The following is an 11,423-nucleotide window of genomic DNA, read 5'->3' on the forward strand; positions in this document are numbered from 1 at the left end:
TATCTTACAATGTTGATAATTTATTCTTTATTCACATTTTCGCAATGTGCACGCCGCGGTGGTAGGCCTACGGGCAAATGATCCAAAATGCAATTTGTGGGAAAAAAACTTGGCTACTTCAAAATGGAGATCGACACAGTGGCGCTGCCCGTGCTGCCAGACGCCATAATGGCACGGATACAATGATGAGGCCTCTTTCCATCTCTATGTTTTGGCCTGACTGTGAAAGACCAATATGGATTCTATCCTTTTAGGTCATTCAGAGTATGTCACTGTTTCACATTAAAACAATTACACAGGGCGCCTTTTCTTCGTATTCAGGATTTTCTGTTGTTGCACCACTTCACCACTGGGTAAGAGGACAATTAACCAATCATTAGCCCTTTGTTAACTTGTCATTTGATACAGGTTTGTGTAAATACCTGTTTTAATAGACATAGTAAACCAAGGCTAGAACAAGGCCAGTTTAATACTTACCTTACTGAGGTGATGTAGATGAAATAAAGTCATTATTTTGTATTATATTCTTGCTAACACTGTTCTTTCTAAACAAGTCTGCTCTCAGCTTGAAAGATAATGATCATAGGAGATTTGGGGCTCTATTTTCGCCTGGCGTTATGGCAGGGCAAGCTCACGTTAGTTTGTAATTTCAGTATGTTAAAAACTGACACTGGCGTTTTCCACCCCATGCGCTAGGTTCAGCAATTTTTGTCTAATCTCAGCTCACTAGCTCTGAGGTGGGAGGGGTGGCAATATTTAAGGTGTGTCGTTGAAAACAAGTGCAAAAGTCACAATTTCATGCAGCGCATATCGAGACATTTAAAACCAAGGAAAAGCTGGTCATAGTTGTAACTGGCATGGATTTTGTGAGCGGAAGTGCAACCTATCCAGCCGTGACGCAAATTGCCCTTCTACTCATGGAACAAGAGAAGATATGTGCTTTTTGTGCTGGTAACCCTTGTATTAATAAACAAGGCTGTTTTTTTTGTCCTGCCCATTGGGTTCGCCAAGTAGCCAAGCCTATCAATAAAGGGTTTTGCTCGTGAGACTGCTTAGAAATACAGTGCCCTCTGTAATTTTTGGGACAGTGACAGATTTTTTGTTGTTTTGGCTCTGTTCTCCAGCACTTTGGAATTTGAAATTATACAATGACTATGAGGTTAAAGAGCAGACTGTCAGCTTTAATTTGAGGGTATTTTCATCCATACTGAGTGAACAGTTTAGCACTTTTTGTACATAGTCCCCCCATTTTAGGGGACGAAAATGATTGGGACAAATTCACTTATGTGTATTAAAGTGGTCAAAAGTTTTGTATTTGGTCCCATATTCCTTGCAAGCATTGATTACACCAAACATGTGACTACAAATTTGTTGGATGCATTTTCTGTTTGTTTTGGTTGTTTCAGATGATTTTGTGCCCAATAGAAATGAATGGTGAGTAATGTATTGTCATTTTGGAGTCACTTTTGTCGTAAATAAGAATGTATGTTTTCTAAACACTTCCTCATTAATGTGGATGCTACCATGATTACAGATAGTCCTAAATGAATTGTGAATAATGAATGATGAGAAATGTACAGACGCACAAATATCCTACCCCCCCAGAAAAATGCTAACCTCCCATGTTATTGTAATGGTGAGAGGTTAGCATGTCTAGCGGGTATGATATAAAATGCTAACCTCCCATGTTATTGTAATGGTGAGAGGTTAACATGTCTAGCGGGTATGATATAAAATGCTAACCTCCCATGTTATTGTAATGGTGAGAGGTTAGCATGTCTAGCGGGTATGATATGTGTGTCTAACTTTCTCATTCATCATTATTCAGGATTCATTCAGGATTATCCTTGATCCCCTTTTTATCTATGTATTGGATAGGCCTACGTTATTTTAACAAGCTCCCATTTTGGATGTGTGTAAAAACCTCTCCATGTAGGCTACATGCCCATCGTGAAATGAGAGATGAGATATGCTGGTGACCCTTGTATTTAGAAAGTATTTCCTGTAACAATTGCTTGTTTTCCGTTTCAAACCAAGCCCTCTGTAGGCTACCCTTATGCCTATAGGCTATAACGAAGGCTGCTTCAACAGCAATCTTTTTTATCCTGTCGATTTGATTATATCATGCTTCTGATATAATAGTAGGACCTATATGCAAATAGCCCTTGCCATATATGGATCTGTGCCATTCACTTTGAACTCGACTGTGTTTAGGCTACTGTGGGAGCGGTCTAAAGTAGATGTGCTTGTTTTGAAATCAAAGTGAAAGCTGCATGTAGCCACGTGTGCATATTTGTTCATATTCTTTGCTAGTTAGTGAGTTATTAGCCCAGTTATAACTCATTTCTAGTCAACAATGGGGGAGGGGTTGCTTCCAACAAGAGCACAACATGTGTGCATTTCTAGCCATCTTTGAAAAGTGAGTCAGGTAAAGAGTTTTGTGTTGTATTTTGAGACCGTCTTGAATATAAGTAGCCAATAGGCAGAGGGGAGAATCATTTGTGTGATTCTCTGTAATAATGGTATGGGAATAATAGTGCATTTTATTTTGTAAGGGGGTTTCTTGCAACAAACACAACATTTTCAGTCACCTCCTTGTCTGAAGGACAAGTGGATAAACAGGTTGATGTCAAACCCTGCATGTTTTTTTTTAAGTCTCATGGAATGTAGGCATTGAACACCACACATTGGCTGCTACTGTAGGCTGAATGATAGAACAGCTATTTCCATGTTAAAATGTTATGGGATGCGTTTTCTTGTTTTTGATGGTAGGCGACTCTGGTAGCCCTACATTATGATCAAATAGCCACAGTAGCCTACTTGGCCACTGTTAAAACTGTAATTTATAGCGGGTACAGACTCAGTGTTCACAGTAAATATATTATTATTGAGAAAAATAGTTGCAGAAATGTTTTGCGTAAAACCCTCCTTTGTCTGCGCTATGTTAATAATGCATGCCCATAGCTCCAATTATGTTGCTTGTAGGCCTAACTATTTAGAACAAGTCGTTGTGATTAGAATTTGATTGAAAGTTTTCACTCATTTTAGACCTTATCAATAGTGAACTTAATCTGGCTTATTGACATCGTTTGTCATGTCCATGGCTCAGCCATTATGCAATTTACTGTAGGCCTATATCAGTGCGAATGCTCTGGTTAATTTAGTCAGGCAGCTAGGTCTCCTATTCTACAACCCAACCCTATTTTTTTCCTGGTCCTTTCGAGCCAGACCTAGTAACTGCTACAGCCCAAGGATGCCAGTAAGCAGAGACACAGACACAAGACACAGCAAGACACTTCCCCCCCAACTTGTTGCAGAAGGATCGGTTGCATGCTATAAGGGACAGGTCCGAGGTCCTCCGCCGCAGTACAGCTCATTCACTGCCAGCTGCTGTGGCTCACCGTCAAGGGGATGCTGCAGATTTACACCCTGCAGCCCAACTCCACTCTCACCATGTTTAAAACTGCTCATCAGCGTCACCATTAGCGTGAGCCGTCGACGACGCCCTCACCATCAGCGTCGCCATCAGCCCGGGTCTCAGATCCCTCAGCTGTTAAGATCCAGCCTGCTCCTACCTTGGAGCTCAAGGTAGTAGTGGGGCCTACTACACCCGCTCCTACCATGGAACCTCAGCCTTCCCCAGGGCCAGAGGAGCTGCCTGAGCCCACCCTGGGGGAGCATCATACACTGTGCTCCAACTGACTCCCTCTGTGGCATCCCTCATAGTGGTTCCAGTGCCTTCTCCAGGGATGGAGGAGCTGCCAGAGCTCCCACCCTGAGGGAGAACGCCTACTCCAGCCGACACCTCAGAATGTCAGTTGGTCCAAAATGCGGGAGCCCTGCCTGCAGCTGCTGTTGGCAACAAGTCTGGCCGTGCCACTCAGACCTCTCCGGTCCCTGTCTGGTGGGATCTGCTAAGTCCCACCTTCGATGTCCAGCCTGCTGCTGTCTAAAGACATCTCCCTGCTCCTCCCTGGGGGCCCCCTCCAGTCTCTGCTGCAGTGGTTCGGTCCATGTCTGCTGTCCAGGCCCTGTCAGCCCCTGGCTGATGGGACCTGCCAGTCCCAGCCTTGGTGTTCTTGCTAGCCCCTCCTGACCGAGGTGTTCAGTGTCCTGTCATAGAAAAACACCTCACCCTCTGTCCTACTTGGTCCTCAGTCTATAGCCCCAGTAGGTCCAGAGCATCATAGCTCTCAGTTCCCTGATCACCTAATGTCTTCACAGTTTCTTGCTATGCTAGGTCCCCAGTCTCCTATCACAGTAGGCCCACGGCTCTCTGTCCCGATAGGTCTAACTCCCTCTAGCTCATAGTCTGTAGCCCAGTCAGGCCCCAAGTCACTAGCTCTGGGCACTCAGTTTCTTCACCACCCAGGGTCTAGCTTACATTTACATTTACGTTTACGTCATTTAGCAGACGCTCTTATCCAGAGTGACTTACAAATTGGTGCATTCACCTTATGATATCCAGTGGAACAGTCACGTTACAATACTACATCTAATTATTATTTTTTTCTTTTTTTTGGGGGGGGGGGGGTTAGAAGGATTACTTTATCCTATCCCAGGTATTCCTTAAAGAGGTGTCCTGGCATCGTGAGGGAGCTTGTTCCACCATTGGGGTGCCAGAGCAGCGAACAGTTTTGACTGGGCTGAGCGGGAACAGTGCTTCCGCAGAGGTAGGGGGGCCAGCAGGCCAGAGGTGGATGAACGCAGTGCCCTTGTTTGGGTGTAGGGACTGATCAGAGCCTGAAGGTACGGAGGTGCCGTTCCCCTCGCAGCTCCGTAGGCAAGCACCATGGTCTTGTAGCAGATGCAAGCTTCAACTGGAAGCCAGTGGACTGTGCGGAGGAGCGGGGTGACGTGAGAGAACTTGGGAAGGTTGAACACCAGACGGGCTGCGTCGTTCTGGATGAGTTGTAGGGGTTTAATGGCACAGGCAGGGAGCCCAGCCAACAGCGAGTTGCAGTAATCCAGACGGGAGATGACAAGTGCCTGGATTAGGACCTGCGCCGCTTCCTGTGTAAGGCAGGGTCGTACTCTGCGAATGTTGTAGAGCATGAACCTACAGGATTGGGTCACTGCCTTGATGTTAGCGGAGAACGACAGGGTGTTGTCCAGGGTCACGCCAAGGCTCTTAGCACTCTGAGAGGAGGACACAATGGAGTTGTCAACCGTGATGGCGAGATCATGGAACGGGCAGTCCTTCCCCGGGAGGAAGAGCAGCTCCGTCTTGTCGAGGTTCGAGCTTGAGTTTGTGATCCGTCATCCACACTAATGTCTGCCAGACATGCAGAGATGCGATTCACCACCTGGTTATCAGAAGGGTGAAAGGAGAAGATTAACCTGTTAGGGCTAGGGGGCAGTATTTACACGGCCGGATAAAAAACGTACCCGATTTAATCTGGTTACTACTCCTGCCCAGTAACTAGAATATGCATATAATTATTGGCTTTGGATAGAAAACACCCTAAAGTTTCTAAAACTGTTTGAATGGTGTCTGTGAGTATAACAGAACTCATATGGCAGGCAAAAACCTGAGAAGATTTCATGCAGGAAGTGGCCTGTCTGACAAGGTGTTGTTGTTCTTGCCTCTGTTTATTTAAGAGTCAGGATCTTAGCTGTAACGTGACACTTCCTACGGCTCCAATAGGCTCTCAGAGCCCGGGAAAAAGCTGAACGATGTCGAGGCAGCCCCAGGCTGAAACACATAATCGCCTTTGCCAAGTGGCCGATCAGAGGACAAAGGAATTAGGCGCGTGCCCGAGTCGACCCCATGCTGTATTTTCTTTCGGCTGTTTACCTAATTGCAGATTCCCGGTCGGAATATTATCGCTTTTTTATGAGAAAAATTGCATAAAAATTGATTTTAAACAGCGGTTGACATGCTTCGAAGTACGGTAATGAAATATTTAGAAATCTTTTGTCACGAAATGCGCCGTGCGCGTGACCCTTATTTACCATTTACCATAGTGTCCTGAACGCACGAACAAAACGCCGCTGTTGGAACATAACTATGGATTATTTTGGACCAAACCAACATTTGTTATTGAAGTAGAAGTCCTGGGAGTGCATTCTGACGAAGAACAGGAAAGGTAATCAAACTTTTCTAATAGTAAATCTGATTTTGGTGAAGGCTAAACTTGCTGGGTGTCTAAATAGCTAGCCCTGTGATGCCGGGCTATCTACTTAGAATATTGCAAAATGTGCTTTCACCGAAAAGCTATTTTAAAATCGGACATATCGAGTGCATAGAGGAGTTCTGTATCTATAATTCTTAAAATAATTGTTATGCTTTTTGTGAACGTTTATCGTGAGTAATTTAGTAAATTGTTAGTGAATTCGCCGGAAGTTTGCGGGGGGTATGCTAGTTCTGAACGTCACATGCTAATGTAAAAAGCTGGTTTTTGATATAAATATGAACTTGATTGAACAAAACATGCATGTATTGTATAACATAATGTCCTAGGTGTGTCATCTGATGAAGATCATCAAAGGTTAGTACTGCATTTAGCTGTCTTCTGGGTTTTTGTGACATTATATGCTAGCTTGAAAAATGGGTGTCTGATTATTTCTGGCTGGGTACTCTGCTGACATAATCTAATGTTTTGCTTTCGTTGTAAAGCCTTTTTGAAATCGGACAGTGTGGTTAGATTAACGAGAGTCTTGTCTTTAAATAGCTGTAAAATAGTCATATGTTTGAGAAATTGAAGTAATAGCATTTCTAAGGTATTTGAAAATCGCGCCACAGGATTCAACTGGCTGTTACGTAGGTGGGACGATTTGGTGCCACCTAGCCCAGAGAGGTTAATTGTGTGTCATCTGCGTAGCAATGACAGGAGAGACCATGTGAGGATATGACAGAGCCAAGTGACTTGCTGTATCGCGAGAATAGGAGAGGGCCTAGAACTGAGCCCTGGGGGACACCAGTGGTGAGAGCACGTGGTGCGGAGACAGATTCTCGCCACGCCACCTGGTAGAAGCGACCTGTCAGGTAGGACGCAATCCAAGAGTGAGTCGCACCGGAGATGCCCAACTCGGAGAGGGTGGAGAGGAGGATCTGATGGTTCACAGTATCAAAGACAGCAGATAGGTCTAGAAGGATGAGAGCAAAGAGAGAGTTAGCTTCAGCAGTGCGGAGAGCTTCCGTTACACAGAGAAGAGCAGTCTCAGTTGAATGACCAGTCTTGAAACCTGACTGATTTGGATCAAGTAGGTCATTCTGAGAGAGATAGCAAGAGAGCTGGCCAAGGACGGCACGCTCAAGAGTTTTGGAGAGAAAAGAAAGAAGGGATACTGGTCTGTAGTTGTTGACATCGGAGGGATCGAGTGTAGGTTTTTTGAGAAGGGGTGCAACTCTCGTTCTCTTGAGGACGGAAGGGACGTAGCCAGCGGTCAAGGATGAGTTGATGAGAGAGGTGAGGTAAGGGATAAGGTCTCCGGAAATGGTCTGGAGAAGAGAGGAGGGGATAGGGTCAAGCGGGCAGGTTGTTGGGCGGCCGACCGTCACAAGTCGCAAGATTTCATCTGGAGAGAGAGGGGAGAAAGAGGTCAAAGCATAGGGTAGGGCAATGTGAGCAGGACCAGCGGTGTCGTTTGACTTAACAAACGAGGATCGGATGTCGTCAACCTTCTTTTCAAAATGGTTGACGAAGTCATCCGCAGAGAGGGAGGAGGGGGGAGGGGGAGGAGGATTCAGGAGGGAGGAGAAGGTGGCAAAGAGCTCCCTAGGGTTAGAGGCAGATGCTTGGAATTTAGAGTGGTTGAAAGTGGCTTTAGCAGCAGAAACAGAGGAAGAAAATGTAGAGAGGAGGGAGTGAAAAGATGCCAGGTCCGCAGGGAGGCTAGTTTTCCTCCATTTCCGCTCGGCTGCCTGGACCCCTGTTCTGTGAGTTCGCAATGAGTCGTCAAGCCACGGAGCAGGAGGGGAGGGGAGGACCGAGCCGGCCAGGAGGATAGAGGACATAGAGAGTCAAAGGATGCAGAAAGGGAGGAGAGGAGGGTTGAGGAGGCAGAATCAGGAGATTGGTTGGAGAAGGATTGAGCAGAGGGAAGAGATCATAGGATGGAAGATGAGAGAGTAGTGGGAGAGAGAGAGCGAAGGTTGCGACGGCGCAATACCATCTGAGTAGGGGCAGAGTGAGTAGTGTTGGAGGAGAGCGAGAGGGAAAAGGATACAAGGTAGTGGTCGGAGACTTGGAGGGGAGTTGCAGTGAGATTAGTAGAAGAACAGCATCTAGTAAAGATGAGGTCAAGCGTATTGCCTGCCTTGTGAGTAGGGGGGGACGGTGAGAGGGTGAGGTCAAAAGAGGAGAGTAGTGGAAAGAAGGAGGCAGAGAGAAAATAGTCAAAGGTAGACGTGGGGAGGTTAAAGTCACCCAGAACTGTGAGAGGTGAGCCATCCTCAGGAAAGGAACTTATCAAGGCGTCAAGCTCATTGATGAACTCTCCAAGGGAACCTGGAGGGCGATAAATGATAAGGATGTTAAGCTTGAATGGGCTAGTGACTGTGACAGCATGGAATTCAAAGGAGGAGATGGGTCAGGGGAGAAAGAGAGAATGTCCACTTGGGAGAGATGAGGATTCCAGTGCCACCAACCCGCTGACCAGATGCTCTCGGGGTATGCGAGAACACGTGGTCAGATGAGGAGAGAGCAGTAGGAGTAGCAGTGTTTTCTGTGGTAATTCATGTTTCCGTCAGCGCCAAGAAGTCGAGGGACTGGAGGGTAGCATAGGCTGAGATGAACTCTGCCTTGTTGGCCGCAGACCAGCAGTTCCAGAGGCTGCCGGAGACCTGGAACTCCACGTGGGTCGTGCGCGCTGGGACCACCAGGTTAGAGTTGCAGCAGCCACACGGTGTGAAGCGTTTGTATTGCCTGTGCAGAGAGGAGAGAACAGGGATAGACAGACACATAGTTGACAAGCTACAGAAGAGGCTACGCTAATGCAAAGGAGATTGGAATGAAAATTAACTAAACAACTGGGGAAGTGAGAGAGCAGGGCCTCCCTCACTAACCTTTCACTGAAACACTCAAATATACCTCTTCCAACTTCCACTTTAGAAATTATAATTGATGTAAACCACAGTGGTTCAATGTTTCCAGGAATAGGCTCAAACTTAGTTTATTCAGCTAGATAACTTGGAACAGTATTCTTCCGTGAAACCCACCCAGTGCACCGTATCCTATGACGCCGTAGCTAACTAGCATGCTAGCATCCAATAACACACGGTTAGCACCAATACTTGGTTACAACAAACGACCAATGGATCATTCGTGTCCGTGTCTAGTTCCTTTCATAATGCAGAAGTAATTAAACGTTGGCTAGCTAACACAAAGTCAGTCCTGCTAGCTACACAAGTGGACTACACATCTCGAATGTTCAGAAAGTTAAGCTTACGTTGCAAAAATCTTATTGACTAAAATGATACAGTACTGCTAGCTGGTAAAGTTGGCCAGCTAGCAGTGGCTGCGTTGTTGACTTTGTTTGAAAATGTAGCTGGCTAGCTGACCTCGATAGTTAGCTAGCCAGCTACATTTTAGCTCTCTCCCATCTTTGAGTATTTAGCAGATAGCAGTGGGCCAGTAACCCGGAAGATTGCTGGATCAAATCCCCGAGCTGACAAGGTAAAAATCTGTTGTTCTGCCCCTGAGCAAGGCAGTTAACCCACTGTTCCCCAGGCCCCGAAGACAGGGATGTCAGTTAAGGCAGCCCCCCGCACCTCTCTGATTCAGAGGGGTTGGGTGAAATACAGAAGACACATTTCAGTTGAATACATTCAGTTGGACAACTGACTAGGTATCCCCCTTTATCTCCCTCTCTTTCAGGTGTGCAGCTGTCTCTGGTCATGAGATCTCGAGCCGTCGCTGCTGTGGAGATCCAGCCTACCTCAGCTCCTGTCCTGGGGGCCTCTCCTGTCGCTGATGGGGCGGTGTCGCAGTCTTCAGTCCGGCCCAACCGAATTATCTGGGACCTTCGTCTGCTCGTCCTGTTGCGGCCTGGCCCCCACCTGTCCCTTTGCCTGGGCCCGGCAGTCACCGCCTGTTGTTGCTTCGTGGCTCCAGCCACCTAAGTATCCAGCTGCCTAAGTATCCAGCCGCCTAAGTATCCAGCTGCAGAGTTATTGTCGAGCTCTGCAGCTGCAGCCCTGCGATCTCCAGTCCTAAGACTCTTGTCCAGCTTTGCCGCTGCGACCTCCAGTCCTGGTGTCCTCAGCTGACACCATGCCGGGGGTCAAGATGACTCCTGCTCCTCACCTGGGGACCTTATAAGCCCTCACTGCCGAGATCCTCCTGTTGCCTGTTTCTGGGCAGAGGGGGCAGACGCCACCAGATCTACCGCCGCATCCTGATGGCTCCCCTCTTCCAGAACCGTCTCACAGCATGCACTGATCCCCACCATGTCACACACCCTGGTCTGGGGACCTCAGGCACCTTTGGGACAGGGCGGCCAGGTACACCAAGAGATAGGACATCTGTTGGACCAGCTGCCCATCTGATCTACATCCCTGCCTCGCTGGATGACCACAAGTCTTCACGTCATCTCTCTCAGTGACTGTCTACCCTTGCTGCCCATTGTTGTTGATTTAAAATTTGTACAACACATTTGGTGGCGGCTGTTAAAAGTGGCCAGCTTTCTAGCACTCCCTTCTGGTTAGTTTAGTCAGGCAGCTTAGTCTCCTTTTCTACAACTTAACCCTGTTTTTCACTATTTGTAACAATATATTTCCATATTGAAGACATGCAAATTACCTGTTCAACGTCTCTAAAGAAAATAATAAAACAATGTATTTAGCAAAGATAGGATTGGCCTACATTTTGTTATTTTGTTTCTGTAGGCTATTTAACAAACTAGATTATAAGGGATTAATGGCATGTTCACGTCATGTCTGAAGCTCTGAAATTTCAGACTTGCTTACTCGCTGTAGAAAGATGATACCGGAGTTTTCCAAGAATCAATGGGCACATACCATTAATATATAAGTCCAAAAATGTATAAAGTTACTGCAAATTTTCCCTTTAAAGGGGCAATCTGTAGTTTCTACAAACATTTTTGTTCTCATAAATGAATATGTACCCATTGATTCTTGAATAATATAACTTAGAATTGCCTCATGAGCTTAGTTCAACTGTCTAACCCCATCAGAACCCAAAATATACAATTGTTTTACTCCAATATTTGTAGACAAAGTAAATGTAAACAAGCACTATATAGCCTCAACATGGTTAAAACTAGAATTTTGATATCAAAGATTTTTTTATTTTTTTTTTAAATACGTCAGTTAAGAACAAATTCATATTTCCAATGACGGCCTACCCCGGCCAACGATGAGGCAATTATGTGCTGCCCTATGGGACCCCCAATCACGGCCGGATGTGATACAGCCTGGATTGAACAAGGAATTGTAGTGATGCCTCTTGCCCTGAGAT

This window comes from Salmo salar, chromosome 08 (genome assembly GCF_965601325.2).
Source record: "Salmo salar chromosome 08, fSalSal1, whole genome shotgun sequence".
Taxonomy (NCBI): domain Eukaryota; kingdom Metazoa; phylum Chordata; class Actinopteri; order Salmoniformes; family Salmonidae; genus Salmo; species Salmo salar.